Genomic DNA, 21452 nt, shown 5'->3' with positions numbered 1-21452 from the left:
CTTTTACCCTGCCTCTCTCCCCCTTTAACTAGAAGGCACTCTAGAAGGCACTCTAGAAATGTGCAATTGGGAAGCCTTTTAAGGAACTTTGTTTTTATTATTCATGTCTCCCTCGGCCGGTGCGCCGGCCCTCGGCATGCAGTCTCTGTGGCGCAATCGGTTAGCGCGTTCGGCTGTTAACCGAAAGGTTGGTGGTTCGAGCCCACCCAGGGACGCTCATGTTTTCTCCATTACCTCAGTGGGGCCCGAAGGCTAAAACAAAGCGTGTCCTTTGGCTCTCTTCAGGTGACCGGCAACTGAGCAGACAAACAAGCGTTCACTGGAGACCCTTGCAAATGTACTAGCCGTTTGTTGAAGAGGTTTACATAGTTGATCGAGCCACTTCTTTGGCTCAGGAAGATAACTGCAGCACTTCTAGTCACACCTTAAGACAATCACCATGTGAATGTGTCGATGTTGATTGTCCAAGAACAGGGGGAGGTGTGAAAATTGTAGAACCGCCCTGTTCAAGTTAGATGATCCCATTGTTGGTGGCAGGAAGCCTGCATAGCTATTGGTGCCTAGATCGGCGTGGCTAAAGGTGACAATTGTTGTCAAATCGCTTGGCTAGCTAGAGCGATGTTCAAAATGGGCAGTGCAGATAGTGCCGATGTACAAGCTTCCGTCCCAGTGTATTGCTGGACTTGAAGTACACAGCGATGCAATTGTTGTTAAAGATCCTCCGGAGTTTTTCTGACACTCCAGTGGCTTACGGGGGTGACTATATTTCTCCAAATGTTCTGCTTCTCCCCAGTTTGTTTTCGTGACCTTGTGGATGTTTAGCCAAGACCCAGTCTGGCTAGCCACAAGCTTTCAAAGCACACCTGAGAGGGTCTGTAGACTCTTTTTGTTGTTACCGCGTCAGCCCGATATTGCAGAGTCCTAAGAAGCCCCAGCTTGGGTTCCAGTGGGTGGTGTGAGCCAAAAAGCAGATAGCGGTGTGTGTGGGTAGGTTTCCTGTAGGCCTCCTTGCCCAAATGCACCCCTTTCCTTGCCTTGCAAGACACAGTCCAAAGCGGGTCATTTGCTATTCGATGCCTTCGTCACCGAATAGCAAATGGTGCAATATGATGCCAGCTAAGGGTGTTAGCGTTGTTGCCAGATACTTAGCAATGTTGTGTGTGACAGAGTTGATTCTCTTTGGGAATCAGTAGTCAAAATGGCTGAACCTTGGCCCTGGATAATGCTGGACCTCCTGAGCGAGTTAAAGCATAAGGCCAGAGACTTTTCGAATGCCGAAGAAAGTCTCCACAGTTGTCGCTAAGCCAGGATATCTTAGGAGCTTTCTTCAAGGACCTGGATGACTTGGGTCTTTGCTTAGGGCCGCTTTGCAAGGCCAAAAAGGGATAGGAGTGCGTTGGCCGGGAATCGAACCCGGGTCAACTGCTTGGAAGGCAGCTATGCTCACCACTATACCACCAACGCAAGGCTGTCCGGGGCCTGTGCCACTATCTCTATCCAATTCGTGTCACACGTGGCGCTGATAAGAACCACGCCCCAGCGCAAGGTCAACTTGCTGCCATACGAATTGACCACTAGAAAGATAAGCTCGAAACATTTCCCCGTTTGTAGAGGGAATGGAAGAGAAGCCAGTCGATATGGTAAAGGTGGGGCCGTGCAGTGCGCATGAATGCCACTGACTGGGCCAAAACGTTGCGATGCCATACGCCCAACGTGGGGCTCGAACCCACGACCCTGAGATTAAGAGTCTCATGCTCTACCGACTGAGCTAGCCGGGCTAAGACGCTGCCTCCCGTGTGGCCTCTTACTACCAACTGACGCCAAACACTTTTTGCTAACTTTCGGCCCAATTTGTTTTGATAGACGCAATGCGCTTCCAAACACTCCTGCGCTTACTTGCTGTCAGGGAGGTACATCACCGTTGCTGCTGTGGTTTTTGGGCTCCCAACAAAACGCGGTAGGTGCTTCGATTGTGTTTTCTCGCTGTGCAAAACGTGAAGCCGAGCTTTCCCACATCACAGCTGCCAAGGCATTTGACCTTTCAGGCAGAGGCGGCATAGACCAATCCCTCAAGGCAGAAGGACTAACGCAAAGGGCAAAGCGCTGGCTTTGAATGCAAGGAGTCACGGGCTACGACCCACCGGCGGGCCCTTCGATAGCTCAGCTGGTAGAGCGGAGGACTGTAGCGTCAACGTAGTAATCCTTAGGTCGCTGGTTCGATTCCGGCTCGAAGGATGCCCTCTTTTACCCTGCCTCTCTCCCCCTTTAACTAGAAGGCACTCTAGAAGGCACTCTAGAAATGTGCAATTGGGAAGCCTTTTAAGGAACTTTGTTTTTATTATTCATGTCTCCCTCGGCCGGTGCGCCGGCCCTCGGCGTGCAGTCTCTGTGGCGCAATCGGTTAGCGCGTTCGGCTGTTAACCGAAAGGTTGGTGGTTCGAGCCCACCCAGGGACGCTCATGTTTTCTCCATTACCTCAGTGGGGCCCGAAGGCTAAAACAAAGCGTGTCCTTTGGCTCTCTTCAGGTGACCGGCAACTGAGCAGACAAACAAGCGTTCACTGGAGACCCTTGCAAATGTACTAGCCGTTTGTTGAAGAGGTTTACATAGTTGATCGAGCCACTTCTTTGGCTCAGGAAGATAACTGCAGCACTTCTAGTCACACCTTAAGACAATCACCATGTGAATGTGTCGATGTTGATTGTCCAAGAACAGGGGGAGGTGTGAAAATTGTAGAACCGCCCTGTTCAAGTTAGATGATCCCATTGTTGGTGGCAGGAAGCCTGCATAGCTATTGGTGCCTAGATCGGCGTGGCTAAAGGTGACAATTGTTGTCAAATCGCTTGGCTAGCTAGAGCGATGTTCAAAATGGGCAGTGCAGATAGTGCCGATGTACAAGCTTCCGTCCCAGTGTATTGCTGGACTTGAAGTACACAGCGATGCAATTGTTGTTAAAGATCCTCCGGAGTTTTTCTGACACTCCAGTGGCTTACGGGGGTGACTATATTTCTCCAAATGTTCTGCTTCTCCCCAGTTTGTTTTCGTGACCTTGTGGATGTTTAGCCAAGACCCAGTCTGGCTAGCCACAAGCTTTCAAAGCACACCTGAGAGGGTCTGTAGACTCTTTTTGTTGTTACCGCGTCAGCCCGATATTGCAGAGTCCTAAGAAGCCCCAGCTTGGGTTCCAGTGGGTGGTGTGAGCCAAAAAGCAGATAGCGGTGTGTGTGGGTAGGTTTCCTGTAGGCCTCCTTGCCCAAATGCACCCCTTTCCTTGCCTTGCAAGACACAGTCCAAAGCGGGTCATTTGCTATTCGATGCCTTCGTCACCGAATAGCAAATGGTGCAATATGATGCCAGCTAAGGGTGTTAGCGTTGTTGCCAGATACTTAGCAATGTTGTGTGTGACAGAGTTGATTCTCTTTGGGAATCAGTAGTCAAAATGGCTGAACCTTGGCCCTGGATAATGCTGGACCTCCTGAGCGAGTTAAAGCATAAGGCCAGAGACTTTTCGAATGCCGAAGAAAGTCTCCACAGTTGTCGCTAAGCCAGGATATCTTAGGAGCTTTCTTCAAGGACCTGGATGACTTGGGTCTTTGCTTAGGGCCGCTTTGCAAGGCCAAAAAGGGATAGGAGTGCGTTGGCCGGGAATCGAACCTGGGTCAACTGCTTGGAAGGCAGCTATGCTCACCACTATACCACCAACGCAAGGCTGTCCGGGGCCTGTGCCACTATCTCTATCCAATTCGTGTCACACGTGGCGCTGATAAGAACCACGCCCCAGCGCAAGGTCAACTTGCTGCCATACGAATTGACCACTAGAAAGATAAGCTCGAAACATTTCCCCGTTTGTAGAGGGAATGGAAGAGAAGCCAGTCGATATGGTAAAGGTGGGGCCGTGCAGTGCGCATGAATGCCACTGACTGGGCCAAAACGTTGCGATGCCATACGCCCAACGTGGGGCTCGAACCCACGACCCTGAGATTAAGAGTCTCATGCTCTACCGACTGAGCTAGCCGGGCTAAGACGCTGCCTCCCGTGTGGCCTCTTGCTACCAACTGACGCCAAACACTTTTTGCTAACTTTCGGCCCAATTTGTTTTGATAGACGCAATGCGCTTCCAAACACTCCTGCGCTTACTTGCTGTCAGGGAGGTACATCACCGTTGCTGCTGTGGTTTTTGGGCTCCCAACAAAACGCGGTAGGTGCTTCGATTGTGTTTTCTCGCTGTGCAAAACGTGAAGCCGAGCTTTCCCACATCACAGCTGCCAAGGCATTTGACCTTTCAGGCAGAGGCGGCATAGACCAATCCCTCAAGGCAGAAGGACTAACGCAAAGGGCAAAGCGCTGGCTTTGAATGCAAGGAGTCACGGGCTACGACCCACCGGCGGGCCCTTCGATAGCTCAGCTGGTAGAGCGGAGGACTGTAGCGTCAACGTAGTAATCCTTAGGTCGCTGGTTCGATTCCGGCTCGAAGGATGCCCTCTTTTACCCTGCCTCTCTCCCCCTTTAACTAGAAGGCACTCTAGAAGGCACTCTAGAAATGTGCAATTGGGAAGCCTTTTAAGGAACTTTGTTTTTATTATTCATGTCTCCCTCGGCCGGTGCGCCGGCCCTCGGCGTGCAGTCTCTGTGGCGCAATCGGTTAGCGCGTTCGGCTGTTAACCGAAAGGTTGGTGGTTCGAGCCCACCCAGGGACGCTCATGTTTTCTCCATTACCTCAGTGGGGCCCGAAGGCTAAAACAAAGCGTGTCCTTTGGCTCTCTTCAGGTGACCGGCAACTGAGCAGACAAACAAGCGTTCACTGGAGACCCTTGCAAATGTACTAGCCGTTTGTTGAAGAGGTTTACATAGTTGATCGAGCCACTTCTTTGGCTCAGGAAGATAACTGCAGCACTTCTAGTCACACCTTAAGACAATCACCATGTGAATGTGTCGATGTTGATTGTCCAAGAACAGGGGGAGGTGTGAAAATTGTAGAACCGCCCTGTTCAAGTTAGATGATCCCATTGTTGGTGGCAGGAAGCCTGCATAGCTATTGGTGCCTAGATCGGCGTGGCTAAAGGTGACAATTGTTGTCAAATCGCTTGGCTAGCTAGAGCGATGTTCAAAATGGGCAGTGCAGATAGTGCCGATGTACAAGCTTCCGTCCCAGTGTATTGCTGGACTTGAAGTACACAGCGATGCAATTGTTGTTAAAGATCCTCCGGAGTTTTTCTGACACTCCAGTGGCTTACGGGGGTGACTATATTTCTCCAAATGTTCTGCTTCTCCCCAGTTTGTTTTCGTGACCTTGTGGATGTTTAGCCAAGACCCAGTCTGGCTAGCCACAAGCTTTCAAAGCACACCTGAGAGGGTCTGTAGACTCTTTTTGTTGTTACCGCGTCAGCCCGATATTGCAGAGTCCTAAGAAGCCCCGGCATAGACCAATCCCTCAAGGCAGAAGGACTAACGCAAAGGGCAAAGCGCTGGCTTTGAATGCAAGGAGTCACGGGCTACGACCCACCGGCGGGCCCTTCGATAGCTCAGCTGGTAGAGCGGAGGACTGTAGCGTCAACGTAGTAATCCTTAGGTCGCTGGTTCGATTCCGGCTCGAAGGATGCCCTCTTTTACCCTGCCTCTCTCCCCCTTTAACTAGAAGGCACTCTAGAAGGCACTCTAGAAATGTGCAATTGGGAAGCCTTTTAAGGAACTTTGTTTTTATTATTCATGTCTCCCTCGGCCGGTGCGCCGGCCCTCGGCGTGCAGTCTCTGTGGCGCAATCGGTTAGCGCGTTCGGCTGTTAACCGAAAGGTTGGTGGTTCGAGCCCACCCAGGGACGCTCATGTTTTCTCCATTACCTCAGTGGGGCACGAAGGCTAAAACAAAGCGTGTCCTTTGGCTCTCTTCAGGTGACCGGCAACTGAGCAGACAAACAAGCGTTCACTGGAGACCCTTGCAAATGTACTAGCCGTTTGTTGAAGAGGTTTACATAGTTGATCGAGCCACTTCTTTGGCTCAGGAAGATAACTGCAGCACTTCTAGTCACACCTTAAGACAATCACCATGTGAATGTGTCGATGTTGATTGTCCAAGAACAGGGGGAGGTGTGAAAATTGTAGAACCGCCCTGTTCAAGTTAGATGATCCCATTGTTGGTGGCAGGAAGCCTGCATAGCTATTGGTGCCTAGATCGGCGTGGCTAAAGGTGACAATTGTTGTCAAATCGCTTGGCTAGCTAGAGCGATGTTCAAAATGGGCAGTGCAGATAGTGCCGATGTACAAGCTTCCGTCCCAGTGTATTGCTGGACTTGAAGTACACAGCGATGCAATTGTTGTTAAAGATCCTCCGGAGTTTTTCTGACACTCCAGTGGCTTACGGGGGTGACTATATTTCTCCAAATGTTCTGCTTCTCCCCAGTTTGTTTTCGTGACCTTGTGGATGTTTAGCCAAGACCCAGTCTGGCTAGCCACAAGCTTTCAAAGCACACCTGAGAGGGTCTGTAGACTCTTTTTGTTGTTACCGCGTCAGCCCGATATTGCAGAGTCCTAAGAAGCCCCAGCTTGGGTTCCAGTGGGTGGTGTGAGCCAAAAAGCAGATAGCGGTGTGTGTGGGTAGGTTTCCTGTAGGCCTCCTTGCCCAAATGCACCCCTTTCCTTGCCTTGCAAGACACAGTCCAAAGCGGGTCATTTGCTATTCGATGCCTTCGTCACCGAATAGCAAATGGTGCAATATGATGCCAGCTAAGGGTGTTAGCGTTGTTGCCAGATACTTAGCAATGTTGTGTGTGACAGAGTTGATTCTCTTTGGGAATCAGTAGTCAAAATGGCTGAACCTTGGCCCTGGATAATGCTGGACCTCCTGAGCGAGTTAAAGCATAAGGCCAGAGACTTTTCGAATGCCGAAGAAAGTCTCCACAGTTGTCGCTAAGCCAGGATATCTTAGGAGCTTTCTTCAAGGACCTGGATGACTTGGGTCTTTGCTTAGGGCCGCTTTGCAAGGCCAAAAAGGGATAGGAGTGCGTTGGCCGGGAATCGAACCCGGGTCAACTGCTTGGAAGGCAGCTATGCTCACCACCTCACTCACCTTTCGGTTCAACAAACGGCTAGTACATTTGCAAGGGTCTCCAGTGAACGCTTGTTTGTCTGCTCAGTTGCCGGTCACCTGAAGAGAGCCAAAGGACATGCTTTGTTTTAGCCTTCGGGCCCCACTGAGGTAATGGAGAAAACATGAGCGTCCCTGGGTGGGCTCGAACCACCAACCTTTCGGTTAACAGCCGAACGCGCTAACCGATTGCGCCACAGAGACTGCACGCCGAGGGCCGGCGCACCGGCCGAGGGAGACATGAATAATAAAAACAAAGTTCCTTAAAAGGCTTCCCAATTGCACATTTCTAGAGTGCCTTCTAGAGTGCCTTCTAGTTAAAGGGGGAGAGAGGCAGGGTAAAAGAGGGCATCCTTCGAGCCGGAATCGAACCAGCGACCTAAGGATTACTACGTTGACGCTACAGTCCTCCGCTCTACCAGCTGAGCTAATGAAGGGGCCGCCGGTGGGTCGTAGCCCGTGACTCCTTGCATTCAAAGCCAGCGCTTTGCCCTTTGCGTTAGTCCTTCTGCCTTGAGGGATTGGTCTATGCCGCCTCTGCCTGAAAGGTCAAATGCCTTGGCAGCTGTGATGTGGGAAAGCTCGGCTTCACGTTTTGCACAGCGAGAAAACACAATCGAAGCACCTACCGCGTTTTGTTGGGAGCCCAAAAACCACAGCAGCAACGGTGATGTACCTCCCTGACAGCAAGTAAGCGCAGGAGTGTTTGGAAGCGCATTGCGTCTATCAAAACAAATTGGGCCGAAAGTTAGCAAAAAGTGTTTGGCGTCAGTTGGTAGCAAGAGGCCACACGGGAGGCAGCGTCTTAGCCCGGCTAGCTCAGTCGGTAGAGCATGAGACTCTTAATCTCAGGGTCGTGGGTTCGAGCCCCACGTTGGGCGTATGGCATCGCAACGTTTTGGCCCAGTCAGTGGCATTCATGCGCACTGCACGGCCCCACCTTTACCATATCGACTGGCTTCTCTTCCATTCCCTCTACAAACGGGGAAATGTTTCGAGCTTATCTTTCTAGTGGTCAATTCGTATGGCAGCAAGTTGACCTTGCGCTGGGGCGTGGTTCTTATCAGCGCCACGTGTGACACGAATTGGATAGAGATAGTGGCACAGGCCCCGGACAGCCTTGCGTTGGTGGTATAGTGGTGAGCATAGCTGCCTTCCAAGCAGTTGACCCGGGTTCGATTCCCGGCCAACGCACTCCTATCCCTTTTTGGCCTTGCAAAGCGGCCCTAAGCAAAGACCCAAGTCATCCAGGTCCTTGAAGAAAGCTCCTAAGATATCCTGGCTTAGCGACAACTGTGGAGACTTTCTTCGGCCCCAGCTTGGGTTCCAGTGGGTGGTGTGAGCCAAAAAGCAGATAGCGGTGTGTGTGGGTAGGTTTCCTGTAGGCCTCCTTGCCCAAATGCACCCCTTTCCTTGCCTTGCAAGACACAGTCCAAAGCGGGTCATTTGCTATTCGATGCCTTCGTCACCGAATAGCAAATGGTGCAATATGATGCCAGCTAAGGGTGTTAGCGTTGTTGCCAGATACTTAGCAATGTTGTGTGTGACAGAGTTGATTCTCTTTGGGAATCAGTAGTCAAAATGGCTGAACCTTGGCCCTGGATAATGCTGGACCTCCTGAGCGAGTTAAAGCATAAGGCCAGAGACTTTTCGAATGCCGAAGAAAGTCTCCACAGTTGTCGCTAAGCCAGGATATCTTAGGAGCTTTCTTCAAGGACCTGGATGACTTGGGTCTTTGCTTAGGGCCGCTTTGCAAGGCCAAAAAGGGATAGGAGTGCGTTGGCCGGGAATCGAACCCGGGTCAACTGCTTGGAAGGCAGCTATGCTCACCACTATACCACCAACGCAAGGCTGTCCGGGGCCTGTGCCACTATCTCTATCCAATTCGTGTCACACGTGGCGCTGATAAGAACCACGCCCCAGCGCAAGGTCAACTTGCTGCCATACGAATTGACCACTAGAAAGATAAGCTCGAAACATTTCCCCGTTTGTAGAGGGAATGGAAGAGAAGCCAGTCGATATGGTAAAGGTGGGGCCGTGCAGTGCGCATGAATGCCACTGACTGGGCCAAAACGTTGCGATGCCATACGCCCAACGTGGGGCTCGAACCCACGACCCTGAGATTAAGAGTCTCATGCTCTACCGACTGAGCTAGCCGGGCTAAGACGCTGCCTCCCGTGTGGCCTCTTGCTACCAACTGACGCCAAACACTTTTTGCTAACTTTCGGCCCAATTTGTTTTGATAGACGCAATGCGCTTCCAAACACTCCTGCGCTTACTTGCTGTCAGGGAGGTACATCACCGTTGCTGCTGTGGTTTTTGGGCTCCCAACAAAACGCGGTAGGTGCTTCGATTGTGTTTTCTCGCTGTGCAAAACGTGAAGCCGAGCTTTCCCACATCACAGCTGCCAAGGCATTTGACCTTTCAGGCAGAGGCGGCATAGACCAATCCCTCAAGGCAGAAGGACTAACGCAAAGGGCAAAGCGCTGGCTTTGAATGCAAGGAGTCACGGGCTACGACCCACCGGCGGCCCCTTCATTAGCTCAGCTGGTAGAGCGGAGGACTGTAGCGTCAACGTAGTAATCCTTAGGTCGCTGGTTCGATTCCGGCTCGAAGGATGCCCTCTTTTACCCTGCCTCTCTCCCCCTTTAACTAGAAGGCACTCTAGAAGGCACTCTAGAAATGTGCAATTGGGAAGCCTTTTAAGGAACTTTGTTTTTATTATTCATGTCTCCCTCGGCCGGTGCGCCGGCCCTCGGCGTGCAGTCTCTGTGGCGCAATCGGTTAGCGCGTTCGGCTGTTAACCGAAAGGTTGGTGGTTCGAGCCCACCCAGGGACGCTCATGTTTTCTCCATTACCTCAGTGGGGCCCGAAGGCTAAAACAAAGCATGTCCTTTGGCTCTCTTCAGGTGACCGGCAACTGAGCAGACAAACAAGCGTTCACTGGAGACCCTTGCAAATGTACTAGCCGTTTGTTGAAGAGGTTTACATAGTTGATCGAGCCACTTCTTTGGCTCAGGAAGATAACTGCAGCACTTCTAGTCACACCTTAAGACAATCACCATGTGAATGTGTCGATGTTGATTGTCCAAGAACAGGGGGAGGTGTGAAAATTGTAGAACCGCCCTGTTCAAGTTAGATGATCCCATTGTTGGTGGCAGGAAGCCTGCATAGCTATTGGTGCCTAGATCGGCGTGGCTAAAGGTGACAATTGTTGTCAAATCGCTTGGCTAGCTAGAGCGATGTTCAAAATGGGCAGTGCAGATAGTGCCGATGTACAAGCTTCCGTCCCAGTGTATTGCTGGACTTGAAGTACACAGCGATGCAATTGTTGTTAAAGATCCTCCGGAGTTTTTCTGACACTCCAGTGGCTTACGGGGGTGACTATATTTCTCCAAATGTTCTGCTTCTCCCCAGTTTGTTTTCGTGACCTTGTGGATGTTTAGCCAAGACCCAGTCTGGCTAGCCACAAGCTTTCAAAGCACACCTGAGAGGGTCTGTAGACTCTTTTTGTTGTTACCGCGTCAGCCCGATATTGCAGAGTCCTAAGAAGCCCCAGCTTGGGTTCCAGTGGGTGGTGTGAGCCAAAAAGCAGATAGCGGTGTGTGTGGGTAGGTTTCCTGTAGGCCTCCTTGCCCAAATGCACCCCTTTCCTTGCCTTGCAAGACACAGTCCAAAGCGGGTCATTTGCTATTCGATGCCTTCGTCACCGAATAGCAAATGGTGCAATATGATGCCAGCTAAGGGTGTTAGCGTTGTTGCCAGATACTTAGCAATGTTGTGTGTGACAGAGTTGATTCTCTTTGGGAATCAGTAGTCAAAATGGCTGAACCTTGGCCCTGGATAATGCTGGACCTCCTGAGCGAGTTAAAGCATAAGGCCAGAGACTTTTCGAATGCCGAAGAAAGTCTCCACAGTTGTCGCTAAGCCAGGATATCTTAGGAGCTTTCTTCAAGGACCTGGATGACTTGGGTCTTTGCTTAGGGCCGCTTTGCAAGGCCAAAAAGGGATAGGAGTGCGTTGGCCGGGAATCGAACCCGGGTCAACTGCTTGGAAGGCAGCTATGCTCACCACTATACCACCAACGCAAGGCTGTCCGGGGCCTGTGCCACTATCTCTATCCAATTTGTGTCACACGTGGCGCTGATAAGAACCACGCCCCAGCGCAAGGTCAACTTGCTGCCATACGAATTGACCACTAGAAAGATAAGCTCGAAACATTTCCCCGTTTGTAGAGGGAATGGAAGAGAAGCCAGTCGATATGGTAAAGGTGGGGCCGTGCAGTGCGCATGAATGCCACTGACTGGGCCAAAACGTTGCGATGCCATACGCCCAACGTGGGGCTCGAACCCACGACCCTGAGATTAAGAGTCTCATGCTCTACCGACTGAGCTAGCCGGGCTAAGACGCTGCCTCCCGTGTGGCCTCTTGCTACCAACTGACGCCAAACACTTTTTGCTAACTTTCGGCCCAATTTGTTTTGATAGACGCAATGCGCTTCCAAACACTCCTGCGCTTACTTGCTGTCAGGGAGGTACATCACCGTTGCTGCTGTGGTTTTTGGGCTCCCAACAAAACGCGGTAGGTGCTTCGATTGTGTTTTCTCGCTGTGCAAAACGTGAAGCCGAGCTTTCCCACATCACAGCTGCCAAGGCATTTGACCTTTCAGGCAGAGGCGGCATAGACCAATCCCTCAAGGCAGAAGGACTAACGCAAAGGGCAAAGCGCTGGCTTTGAATGCAAGGAGTCACGGGCTACGACCCACCGGCGGGCCCTTCGATAGCTCAGCTGGTAGAGCGGAGGACTGTAGCGTCAACGTAGTAATCCTTAGGTCGCTGGTTCGATTCCGGCTCGAAGGATGCCCTCTTTTACCCTGCCTCTCTCCCCCTTTAACTAGAAGGCACTCTAGAAGGCACTCTAGAAATGTGCAATTGGGAAGCCTTTTAAGGAACTTTGTTTTTATTATTCATGTCTCCCTCGGCCGGTGCGCCGGCCCTCAGCGTGCAGTCTCTGTGGCGCAATCGGTTAGCGCGTTCGGCTGTTAACCGAAAGGTTGGTGGTTCGAGCCCACCCAGGGACGCTCATGTTTTCTCCATTACCTCAGTGGGGCCCGAAGGCTAAAACAAAGCGTGTCCTTTGGCTCTCTTCAGGTGACCGGCAACTGAGCAGACAAACAAGCGTTCACTGGAGACCCTTGCAAATGTACTAGCCGTTTGTTGAAGAGGTTTACATAGTTGATCGAGCCACTTCTTTGGCTCAGGAAGATAACTGCAGCACTTCTAGTCACACCTTAAGACAATCACCATGTGAATGTGTCGATGTTGATTGTCCAAGAACAGGGGGAGGTGTGAAAATTGTAGAACCGCCCTGTTCAAGTTAGATGATCCCATTGTTGGTGGCAGGAAGCCTGCATAGCTATTGGTGCCTAGATCGGCGTGGCTAAAGGTGACAATTGTTGTCAAATCGCTTGGCTAGCTAGAGCGATGTTCAAAATGGGCAGTGCAGATAGTGCCGATGTACAAGCTTCCGTCCCAGTGTATTGCTGGACTTGAAGTACACAGCGATGCAATTGTTGTTAAAGATCCTCCGGAGTTTTTCTGACACTCCAGTGGCTTACGGGGGTGACTATATTTCTCCAAATGTTCTGCTTCTCCCCAGTTTGTTTTCGTGACCTTGTGGATGTTTAGCCAAGACCCAGTCTGGCTAGCCACAAGCTTTCAAAGCACACCTGAGAGGGTCTGTAGACTCTTTTTGTTGTTACCGCGTCAGCCCGATATTGCAGAGTCCTAAGAAGCCCCAGCTTGGGTTCCAGTGGGTGGTGTGAGCCAAAAAGCAGATAGCGGTGTGTGTGTGGGTAGGTTTCCTGTAGGCCTCCTTGCCCAAATGCACCCCTTTCCTTGCCTTGCAAGACACAGTCCAAAGCGGGTCATTTGCTATTCGATGCCTTCGTCACCGAATAGCAAATGGTGCAATATGATGCCAGCTAAGGGTGTTAGCGTTGTTGCCAGATACTTAGCAATGTTGTGTGTGACAGAGTTGATTCTCTTTGGGAATCAGTAGTCAAAATGGCTGAACCTTGGCCCTGGATAATGCTGGACCTCCTGAGCGAGTTAAAGCATAAGGCCAGAGACTTTTCGAATGCCGAAGAAAGTCTCCACAGTTGTCGCTAAGCCAGGATATCTTAGGAGCTTTCTTCAAGGACCTGGATGACTTGGGTCTTTGCTTAGGGCCGCTTTGCAAGGCCAAAAAGGGATAGGAGTGCGTTGGCCGGGAATCGAACCCGGGTCAACTGCTTGGAAGGCAGCTATGCTCACCACTATACCACCAACGCAAGGCTGTCCGGGGCCTGTGCCACTATCTCTATCCAATTCGTGTCACACGTGGCGCTGATAAGAACCACGCCCCAGCGCAAGGTCAACTTGCTGCCATACGAATTGACCACTAGAAAGATAAGCTCGAAACATTTCCCCGTTTGTAGAGGGAATGGAAGAGAAGCCAGTCGATATGGTAAAGGTGGGGCCGTGCAGTGCGCATGAATGCCACTGACTGGGCCAAAACGTTGCGATGCCATACGCCCAACGTGGGGCTCGAACCCACGACCCTGAGATTAAGAGTCTCATGCTCTACCGACTGAGCTAGCCGGGCTAAGACGCTGCCTCCCGTGTGGCCTCTTGCTACCAACTGACGCCAAACACTTTTTGCTAACTTTCGGCCCAATTTGTTTTGATAGACGCAATGCGCTTCCAAACACTCCTGCGCTTACTTGCTGTCAGGGAGGTACATCACCGTTGCTGCTGTGGTTTTTGGGCTCCCAACAAAACGCGGTAGGTGCTTCGATTGTGTTTTCTCGCTGTGCAAAACGTGAAGCCGAGCTTTCCCACATCACAGCTGCCAAGGCATTTGACCTTTCAGGCAGAGGCGGCATAGACCAATCCCTCAAGGCAGAAGGACTAACGCAAAGGGCAAAGCGCTGGCTTTGAATGCAAGGAGTCACGGGCTACGACCCACCGGCGGGCCCTTCGATAGCTCAGCTGGTAGAGCGGAGGACTGTAGCGTCAACGTAGTAATCCTTAGGTCGCTGGTTCGATTCCGGCTCGAAGGATGCCCTCTTTTACCCTGCCTCTCTCCCCCTTTAACTAGAAGGCACTCTAGAAGGCACTCTAGAAATGTGCAATTGGGAAGCCTTTTAAGGAACTTTGTTTTTATTATTCATGTCTCCCTCGGCCGGTGCGCCGGCCCTCGGCGTGCAGTCTCTGTGGCGCAATCGGTTAGCGCGTTCGGCTGTTAACCGAAAGGTTGGTGGTTCGAGCCCACCCAGGGACGCTCATGTTTTCTCCATTACCTCAGTGGGGCCCGAAGGCTAAAACAAAGCGTGTCCTTTGGCTCTCTTCAGGTGACCGGCAACTGAGCAGACAAACAAGCGTTCACTGGAGACCCTTGCAAATGTACTAGCCGTTTGTTGAAGAGGTTTACATAGTTGATCGAGCCACTTCTTTGGCTCAGGAAGATAACTGCAGCACTTCTAGTCACACCTTAAGACAATCACCATGTGAATGTGTCGATGTTGATTGTCCAAGAACAGGGGGAGGTGTGAAAATTGTAGAACCGCCCTGTTCAAGTTAGATGATCCCATTGTTGGTGGCAGGAAGCCTGCATAGCTATTGGTGCCTAGATCGGCGTGGCTAAAGGTGACAATTGTTGTCAAATCGCTTGGCTAGCTAGAGCGATGTTCAAAATGGGCAGTGCAGATAGTGCCGATGTACAAGCTTCCGTCCCAGTGTATTGCTGGACTTGAAGTACACAGCGATGCAATTGTTGTTAAAGATCCTCCGGAGTTTTTCTGACACTCCAGTGGCTTACGGGGGTGACTATATTTCTCCAAATGTTCTGCTTCTCCCCAGTTTGTTTTCGTGACCTTGTGGATGTTTAGCCAAGACCCAGTCTGGCTAGCCACAAGCTTTCAAAGCACACCTGAGAGGGTCTGTAGACTCTTTTTGTTGTTACCGCGTCAGCCCGATATTGCAGAGTCCTAAGAAGCCCCAGCTTGGGTTCCAGTGGGTGGTGTGAGCCAAAAAGCAGATAGCGGTGTGTGTGGGTAGGTTTCCTGTAGGCCTCCTTGCCCAAATGCACCCCTTTCCTTGCCTTGCAAGACACAGTCCAAAGCGGGTCATTTGCTATTCGATGCCTTCGTCACCGAATAGCAAATGGTGCAATATGATGCCAGCTAAGGGTGTTAGCGTTGTTGCCAGATACTTAGCAATGTTGTGTGTGACAGAGTTGATTCTCTTTGGGAATCAGTAGTCAAAATGGCTGAACCTTGGCCCTGGATAATGCTGGACCTCCTGAGCGAGTTAAAGCATAAGGCCAGAGACTTTTCGAATGCCGAAGAAAGTCTCCACAGTTGTCGCTAAGCCAGGATATCTTAGGAGCTTTCTTCAAGGACCTGGATGACTTGGGTCTTTGCTTAGGGCCGCTTTGCAAGGCCAAAAAGGGATAGGAGTGCGTTGGCCGGGAATCGAACCCGGGTCAACTGCTTGGAAGGCAGCTATGCTCACCACTATACCACCAACGCAAGGCTGTCCGGGGCCTGTGCCACTATCTCTATCCAATTCGTGTCACACGTGGCGCTGATAAGAACCACGCCCCAGCGCAAGGTCAACTTGCTGCCATACGAATTGACCACTAGAAAGATAAGCTCGAAACATTTCCCCGTTTGTAGAGGGAATGGAAGAGAAGCCAGTCGATATGGTAAAGGTGGGGCCGTGCAGTGCGCATGAATGCCACTGACTGGGCCAAAACGTTGCGATGCCATACGCCCAACGTGGGGCTCGAACCCACGACCCTGAGATTAAGAGTCTCATGCTCTACCGACTGAGCTAGCCGGGCTAAGACGCTGCCTCCCGTGTGGCCTCTTGCTACCAACTGACGCCAAACACTTTTTGCTAACTTTCGGCCCAATTTGTTTTGATAGACGCAATGCGCTTCCAAACACTCCTGCGCTTACTTGCTGTCAGGGAGGTACATCACCGTTGCTGCTGTGGTTTTTGGGCTCCCAACAAAACGCGGTAGGTGCTTCGATTGTGTTTTCTCGCTGTGCAAAACGTGAAGCCGAGCTTTCCCACATCACAGCTGCCAAGGCATTTGACCTTTCAGGCAGAGGCGGCATAGACCAATCCCTCAAGGCAGAAGGACTAACGCAAAGGGCAAAGCGCTGGCTTTGAATGCAAGGAGTCACGGGCTACGACCCACCGGCGGGCCCTTCGATAGCTCAGCTGGTAGAGCGGAGGACTGTAGCGTCAACGTAGTAATCCTTAGGTCGCTGGTTCGATTCCGGCTCGAAGGATGCCCTCTTTTACCCTGCCTCTCTCCCCCTTTAACTAGAAGGCACTCTAGAAGGCACTCTAGAAATGTGCAATTGGGAAGCCTTTTAAGGAACTTTGTTTTTATTATTCATGTCTCCCTCGGCCGGTGCGCCGGCCCTCGGCGTGCAGTCTCTGTGGCGCAATCGGTTAGCGCGTTCGGCTGTTAACCGAAAGGTTGGTGGTTCGAGCCCACCCAGGGACGCTCATGTTTTCTCCATTACCTCAGTGGGGCCCGAAGGCTAAAACAAAGCGTGTCCTTTGGCTCTCTTCAGGTGACCGGCAACTGAGCAGACAAACAAGCGTTCACTGGAGACCCTTGCAAATGTACTAGCCGTTTGTTGAAGAGGTTTACATAGTTGATCGAGCCACTTCTTTGGCTCAGGAAGATAACTGCAGCACTTCTAGTCACACCTTAAGACAATCACCATGTGAATGTGTCGATGTTGATTGTCCAAGAACAGGGGGAGGTGTGAAAATTGTAGAACCGCCCTGTTCAAGTTAGATGATCCCATTGTTGGTGGCAGGAAGCCTGCATAGCTATTGGTGCCTAGATCGGCGTGGCTAAAGGTGACAATTGTTGTCAAATCGCTTGGCTAGCTAGAGCGATGTTCAAAATGGGCAGTGCAGATAGTGCCGATGTACAAGCTTCCGTCCCAGTGTATTGCTGGACTTGAAGTACACAGCGATGCAATTGTTGTTAAAGATCCTCCGGAGTTTTTCTGACACTCCAGTGGCTTACGGGGGTGACTATATTTCTCCAAATGTTCTGCTTCTCCCCAGTTTGTTTTCGTGACCTTGTGGATGTTTAGCCAAGACCCAGTCTGGCTAGCCACAAGCTTTCAAAGCACACCTGAGAGGGTCTGTAGACTCTTTTTGTTGTTACCGCGTCAGCCCGATATTGCAGAGTCCTAAGAAGCCCCAGCTTGGGTTCCAGTGGGTGGTGTGAGCCAAAAAGCAGATAGCGGTGTGTGTGGGTAGGTTTCCTGTAGGCCTCCTTGCCCAAATGCACCCCTTTCCTTGCCTTGCAAGACACAGTCCAAAGCGGGTCATTTGCTATTCGATGCCTTCGTCACCGAATAGCAAATGGTGCAATATGATGCCAGCTAAGGGTGTTAGCGTTGTTGCCAGATACTTAGCAATGTTGTGTGTGACAGAGTTGATTCTCTTTGGGAATCAGTAGTCAAAATGGCTGAACCTTGGCCCTGGATAATGCTGGACCTCCTGAGCGAGTTAAAGCATAAGGCCAGAGACTTTTCGAATGCCGAAGAAAGTCTCCACAGTTGTCGCTAAGCCAGGATATCTTAGGAGCTTTCTTCAAGGACCTGGATGACTTGGGTCTTTGCTTAGGGCCGCTTTGCAAGGCCAAAAAGGGATAGGAGTGCGTTGGCCGGGAATCGAACCCGGGTCAACTGCTTGGAAGGCAGCTATGCTCACCACTATACCACCAACGCAAGGCTGTCCGGGGCCTGTGCCACTATCTCTATCCAATTCGTGTCACACGTGGCGCTGATAAGAACCACGCCCCAGCGCAAGGTCAACTTGCTGCCATACGAATTGACCACTAGAAAGATAAGCTCGAAACATTTCCCCGTTTGTAGAGGGAATGGAAGAGAAGCCAGTCGATATGGTAAAGGTGGGGCCGTGCAGTGCGCATGAATGCCACTGACTGGGCCAAAACGTTGCGATGCCATACGCCCAACGTGGGGCTCGAACCCACGACCCTGAGATTAAGAGTCTCATGCTCTACCGACTGAGCTAGCCGGGCTAAGACGCTGCCTCCCGTGTGGCCTCTTGCTACCAACTGACGCCAAACACTTTTTGCTAACTTTCGGCCCAATTTGTTTTGATAGACGCAATGCGCTTCCAAACACTCCTGCGCTTACTTGCTGTCAGGGAGGTACATCACCGTTGCTGCTGTGGTTTTTGGGCTCCCAACAAAACGCGGTAGGTGCTTCGATTGTGTTTTCTCGCTGTGCAAAACGTGAAGCCGAGCTTTCCCACATCACAGCTGCCAAGGCATTTGACCTTTCAGGCAGAGGCGGCATAGACCAATCCCTCAAGGCAGAAGGACTAACGCAAAGGGCAAAGCGCTGGCTTTGAATGCAAGGAGTCACGGGCTACGACCCACCGGCGGGCCCTTCGATAGCTCAGCTGGTAGAGCGGAGGACTGTAGCGTCAACGTAGTAATCCTTAGGTCGCTGGTTCGATTCCGGCTCGAAGGATGCCCTCTTTTACCCTGCCTCTCTCCCCCTTTAACTAGAAGGCACTCTAGAAGGCACTCTAGAAATGTGCAATTGGGAAGCCTTTTAAGGAACTTTGTTTTTATTATTCATGTCTCCCTCGGCCGGTGCGCCGGCCCTCGGCGTGCAGTCTCTGTGGCGCAATCGGTTAGCGCGTTCGGCTGTTAACCGAAAGGTTGGTGGTTCGAGCCCACCCAGGGACGCTCATGTTTTCTCCATTACCTCAGTGGGGCCCGAAGGCTAAAACAAAGCGTGTCCTTTGGCTCTCTTCAGGTGACCGGCAACTGAGCAGACAAACAAGCGTTCACTGGAGACCCTTGCAAATGTACTAGCCGTTTGTTGAAGAGGTTTACATAGTTGATCGAGCCACTTCTTTGGCTCAGGAAGATAACTGCAGCACTTCTAGTCACACCTTAAGACAATCACCATGTGAATGTGTCGATGTTGATTGTCCAAGAACAGGGGGAGGTGTGAAAATTGTAGAACCGCCCTGTTCAAGTTAGATGATCCCATTCTTGGTGGCAGGAAGCCTGCATAGCTATTGGTGCCTAGATCGGCGTGGCTAAAGGTGACAATTGTTGTCAAATCGCTTGGCTAGCTAGAGCGATGTTCAAAATGGGCAGTGCAGATAGTGCCGATGTACAAGCTTCCGTCCCAGTGTATTGCTGGACTTGAAGTACACAGCGATGCAATTGTTGTTAAAGATCCTCCGGAGTTTTTCTGACACTCCAGTGGCTTACGGGGGTGACTATATTTCTCCAAATGTTCTGCTTCTCCCCAGTTTGTTTTCGTGACCTTGTGGATGTTTAGCCAAGACCCAGTCTGGCTAGCCACAAGCTTTCAAAGCACACCTGAGAGGGTCTGTAGACTCTTTTTGTTGTTACCGCGTCAGCCCGATATTGCAGAGTCCTAAGAAGCCCCAGCTTGGGTTCCAGTGGGTGGTGTGAGCCAAAAAGCAGATAGCGGTGTGTGTGGGTAGGTTTCCTGTAGGCCTCCTTGCCCAAATGCACCCCTTTCCTTGCCTTGCAAGACACAGTCCAAAGCGGGTCATTTGCTATTCGATGCCTTCGTCACCGAATAGCAAATGGTGCAATATGATGCCAGCTAAGGGTGTTAGCGTTGTTGCCAGATACTTAGCAATGTTGTGTGTGACAGAGTTGATTCTCTTTGGGAATCAGTAGTCAAAATGGCTGAACCTTGGCCCTGGATAATGCTGGACCTCCTGAGCGAGTTAAAGCATAAGGCCAGAGACTTTTCGAATGCCGAAGAAAGTCTCCACAGTTGTCGCTAAGCCAGGATATCTTAGGAGCTTTCTTCAAGGACCTGGATGACTTGGGTCTTTGCTTAGGGCCGCTTTGCAAGGCCAAAAAGGGATAGGAGTGCGTTGGCCGGGAATCGAACCCGGGTCAACTGCTTGGAAGGCAGCTATGCTCACCACTATACCACCAACGCAAGGCTGTCCGGGGCCTGTGCCACTATCTCTATCCAATTCGTGTCACACGTGGCGCTGATAAGAACCACGCCCCAGCGCAAGGTCAACTTGCTGCCATACGAATTGACCACTAGAAAGATAAGCTCGAAACATTTCCCCGTTTGTAGAGGGAATGGAAGAGAAGCCAGTCGATATGGTAAAGGTGGGGCCGTGCAGTGCGCATGAATGCCACTGACTGGGCCAAAACGTTGCGATGCCATACGCCCAACGTGGGGCTCGAACCCACGACCCTGAGATTAAGAGTCTCATGCTCTACCGACTGAGCTAGCCGGGCTAAGACGCTGCCTCCCGTGTGGCCTCTTGCTACCAACTGACGCCAAACACTTTTTGCTAACTTTCGGCCCAATTTGTTTTGATAGACGCAATGCGCTTCCAAACACTCCTGCGCTTACTTGCTGTCAGGGAGGTACATCACCGTTGCTGCTGTGGTTTTTGGGCTCCCAACAAAACGCGGTAGGTGCTTCGATTGTGTTTTCTCGCTGTGCAAAACGTGAAGCCGAGCTTTCCCACATCACAGCTGCCAAGGCATTTGACCTTTCAGGCAGAGGCGGCATAGACCAATCCCTCAAGGCAGAAGGACTAACGCAAAGGGCAAAGCGCTGGCTTTGAATGCAAGGAGTCACGGGCTACGACCCACCGGCGGGCCCTTCGATAGCTCAGCTGGTAGAGCGGAGGACTGTAGCGTCAACGTAGTAATCCTTAGGTCGCTGGTTCGATTCCGGCTCGAAGGATGCCCTCTTTTACCCTGCCTCTCTCCCCCTTTAACTAGAAGGCACTCTAGAAGGCACTCTAGAAATGTGCAATTGGGAAGCCTTTTAAGGAACTTTGTTTTTATTATTCATGTCTCCCTCGGCCGGTGCGCCGGCCCTCGGTGTGCAGTCTCTGTGGCGCAATCGGTTAGTGCGTTCGGCTGTTAACCGAAAGGTTGGTGGTTCGAGCCCACCCAGGGACGCTCATGTTTTCTCCATTACCTCAGTGGGGCCCGAAGGCTAAAACAAAGCGTGTCCTTTGGCTCTCTTCAGGTGACCGGCAACTGAGCAGACAAACAAGCGTTCACTGGAGACCCTTGCAAATGTACTAGCCGTTTGTTGAAGAGGTTTACATAGTTGATCGAGCCACTTCTTTGGCTCAGGAAGATAACTGCAGCACTTCTAGTCACACCTTAAGACAATCACCATGTGAATGTGTCGATGTTGATTGTCCAAGAACAGGGGGAGGTGTGAAAATTGTAGAACCGCCCTGTTCAAGTTAGATGATCCCATTGTTGGTGGCAGGAAG

At 51.3% G+C, this 21452-nt stretch overlaps 17 non-coding genes across 17 annotated transcripts; 2 read left to right on the top strand and 15 right to left on the bottom strand.

The window, feature by feature from the left end:
- Window positions 1–1392: 1392 nt before the first annotated feature.
- Window positions 1393–1464, bottom strand: TRNAG-UCC (transfer RNA glycine (anticodon UCC)). The gene has a single exon. It is a non-coding gene; the product is annotated as a tRNA-Gly (tRNA).
- A 241-nt stretch (window positions 1465–1705) lies between these two features.
- TRNAK-CUU (transfer RNA lysine (anticodon CUU)) lies at window positions 1706–1778 on the bottom strand. Its single transcript has one exon. It is a non-coding gene; the product is annotated as a tRNA-Lys (tRNA).
- A 2168-nt stretch (window positions 1779–3946) lies between these two features.
- On the bottom strand, window positions 3947–4019 carry TRNAK-CUU (transfer RNA lysine (anticodon CUU)). The gene has a single exon. It is a non-coding gene; the product is annotated as a tRNA-Lys (tRNA).
- Window positions 4020–7888: 3869 nt separating this feature from the next.
- On the top strand, window positions 7889–7961 carry TRNAK-CUU (transfer RNA lysine (anticodon CUU)). Its single transcript has one exon. It is a non-coding gene; the product is annotated as a tRNA-Lys (tRNA).
- Window positions 7962–8202: 241 nt separating this feature from the next.
- TRNAG-UCC (transfer RNA glycine (anticodon UCC)) lies at window positions 8203–8274 on the top strand. Its single transcript has one exon. It is a non-coding gene; the product is annotated as a tRNA-Gly (tRNA).
- A 581-nt stretch (window positions 8275–8855) lies between these two features.
- TRNAG-UCC (transfer RNA glycine (anticodon UCC)) lies at window positions 8856–8927 on the bottom strand. Its single transcript has one exon. It is a non-coding gene; the product is annotated as a tRNA-Gly (tRNA).
- A 241-nt stretch (window positions 8928–9168) lies between these two features.
- Window positions 9169–9241, bottom strand: TRNAK-CUU (transfer RNA lysine (anticodon CUU)). The gene has a single exon. It is a non-coding gene; the product is annotated as a tRNA-Lys (tRNA).
- A 1855-nt stretch (window positions 9242–11096) lies between these two features.
- Window positions 11097–11168, bottom strand: TRNAG-UCC (transfer RNA glycine (anticodon UCC)). Its single transcript has one exon. It is a non-coding gene; the product is annotated as a tRNA-Gly (tRNA).
- Window positions 11169–11409: 241 nt separating this feature from the next.
- On the bottom strand, window positions 11410–11482 carry TRNAK-CUU (transfer RNA lysine (anticodon CUU)). The gene has a single exon. It is a non-coding gene; the product is annotated as a tRNA-Lys (tRNA).
- A 1857-nt stretch (window positions 11483–13339) lies between these two features.
- Window positions 13340–13411, bottom strand: TRNAG-UCC (transfer RNA glycine (anticodon UCC)). The gene has a single exon. It is a non-coding gene; the product is annotated as a tRNA-Gly (tRNA).
- Window positions 13412–13652: 241 nt separating this feature from the next.
- Window positions 13653–13725, bottom strand: TRNAK-CUU (transfer RNA lysine (anticodon CUU)). The gene has a single exon. It is a non-coding gene; the product is annotated as a tRNA-Lys (tRNA).
- Window positions 13726–15580: 1855 nt separating this feature from the next.
- On the bottom strand, window positions 15581–15652 carry TRNAG-UCC (transfer RNA glycine (anticodon UCC)). Its single transcript has one exon. It is a non-coding gene; the product is annotated as a tRNA-Gly (tRNA).
- A 241-nt stretch (window positions 15653–15893) lies between these two features.
- On the bottom strand, window positions 15894–15966 carry TRNAK-CUU (transfer RNA lysine (anticodon CUU)). The gene has a single exon. It is a non-coding gene; the product is annotated as a tRNA-Lys (tRNA).
- Window positions 15967–17821: 1855 nt separating this feature from the next.
- On the bottom strand, window positions 17822–17893 carry TRNAG-UCC (transfer RNA glycine (anticodon UCC)). Its single transcript has one exon. It is a non-coding gene; the product is annotated as a tRNA-Gly (tRNA).
- A 241-nt stretch (window positions 17894–18134) lies between these two features.
- TRNAK-CUU (transfer RNA lysine (anticodon CUU)) lies at window positions 18135–18207 on the bottom strand. Its single transcript has one exon. It is a non-coding gene; the product is annotated as a tRNA-Lys (tRNA).
- A 1855-nt stretch (window positions 18208–20062) lies between these two features.
- TRNAG-UCC (transfer RNA glycine (anticodon UCC)) lies at window positions 20063–20134 on the bottom strand. Its single transcript has one exon. It is a non-coding gene; the product is annotated as a tRNA-Gly (tRNA).
- A 241-nt stretch (window positions 20135–20375) lies between these two features.
- On the bottom strand, window positions 20376–20448 carry TRNAK-CUU (transfer RNA lysine (anticodon CUU)). The gene has a single exon. It is a non-coding gene; the product is annotated as a tRNA-Lys (tRNA).
- Between the last annotated feature and the right edge of the window lie 1004 nt (window positions 20449–21452).

The sequence above is a fragment of the Aquarana catesbeiana genome, unplaced genomic scaffold, assembly GCF_042186555.1.
Source record: "Aquarana catesbeiana isolate 2022-GZ unplaced genomic scaffold, ASM4218655v1 unanchor86, whole genome shotgun sequence".
Classification (NCBI taxonomy): Eukaryota; Metazoa; Chordata; class Amphibia; order Anura; family Ranidae; genus Aquarana; species Aquarana catesbeiana.
This window is presented reverse-complemented; position numbering and strand designations above follow the sequence as displayed.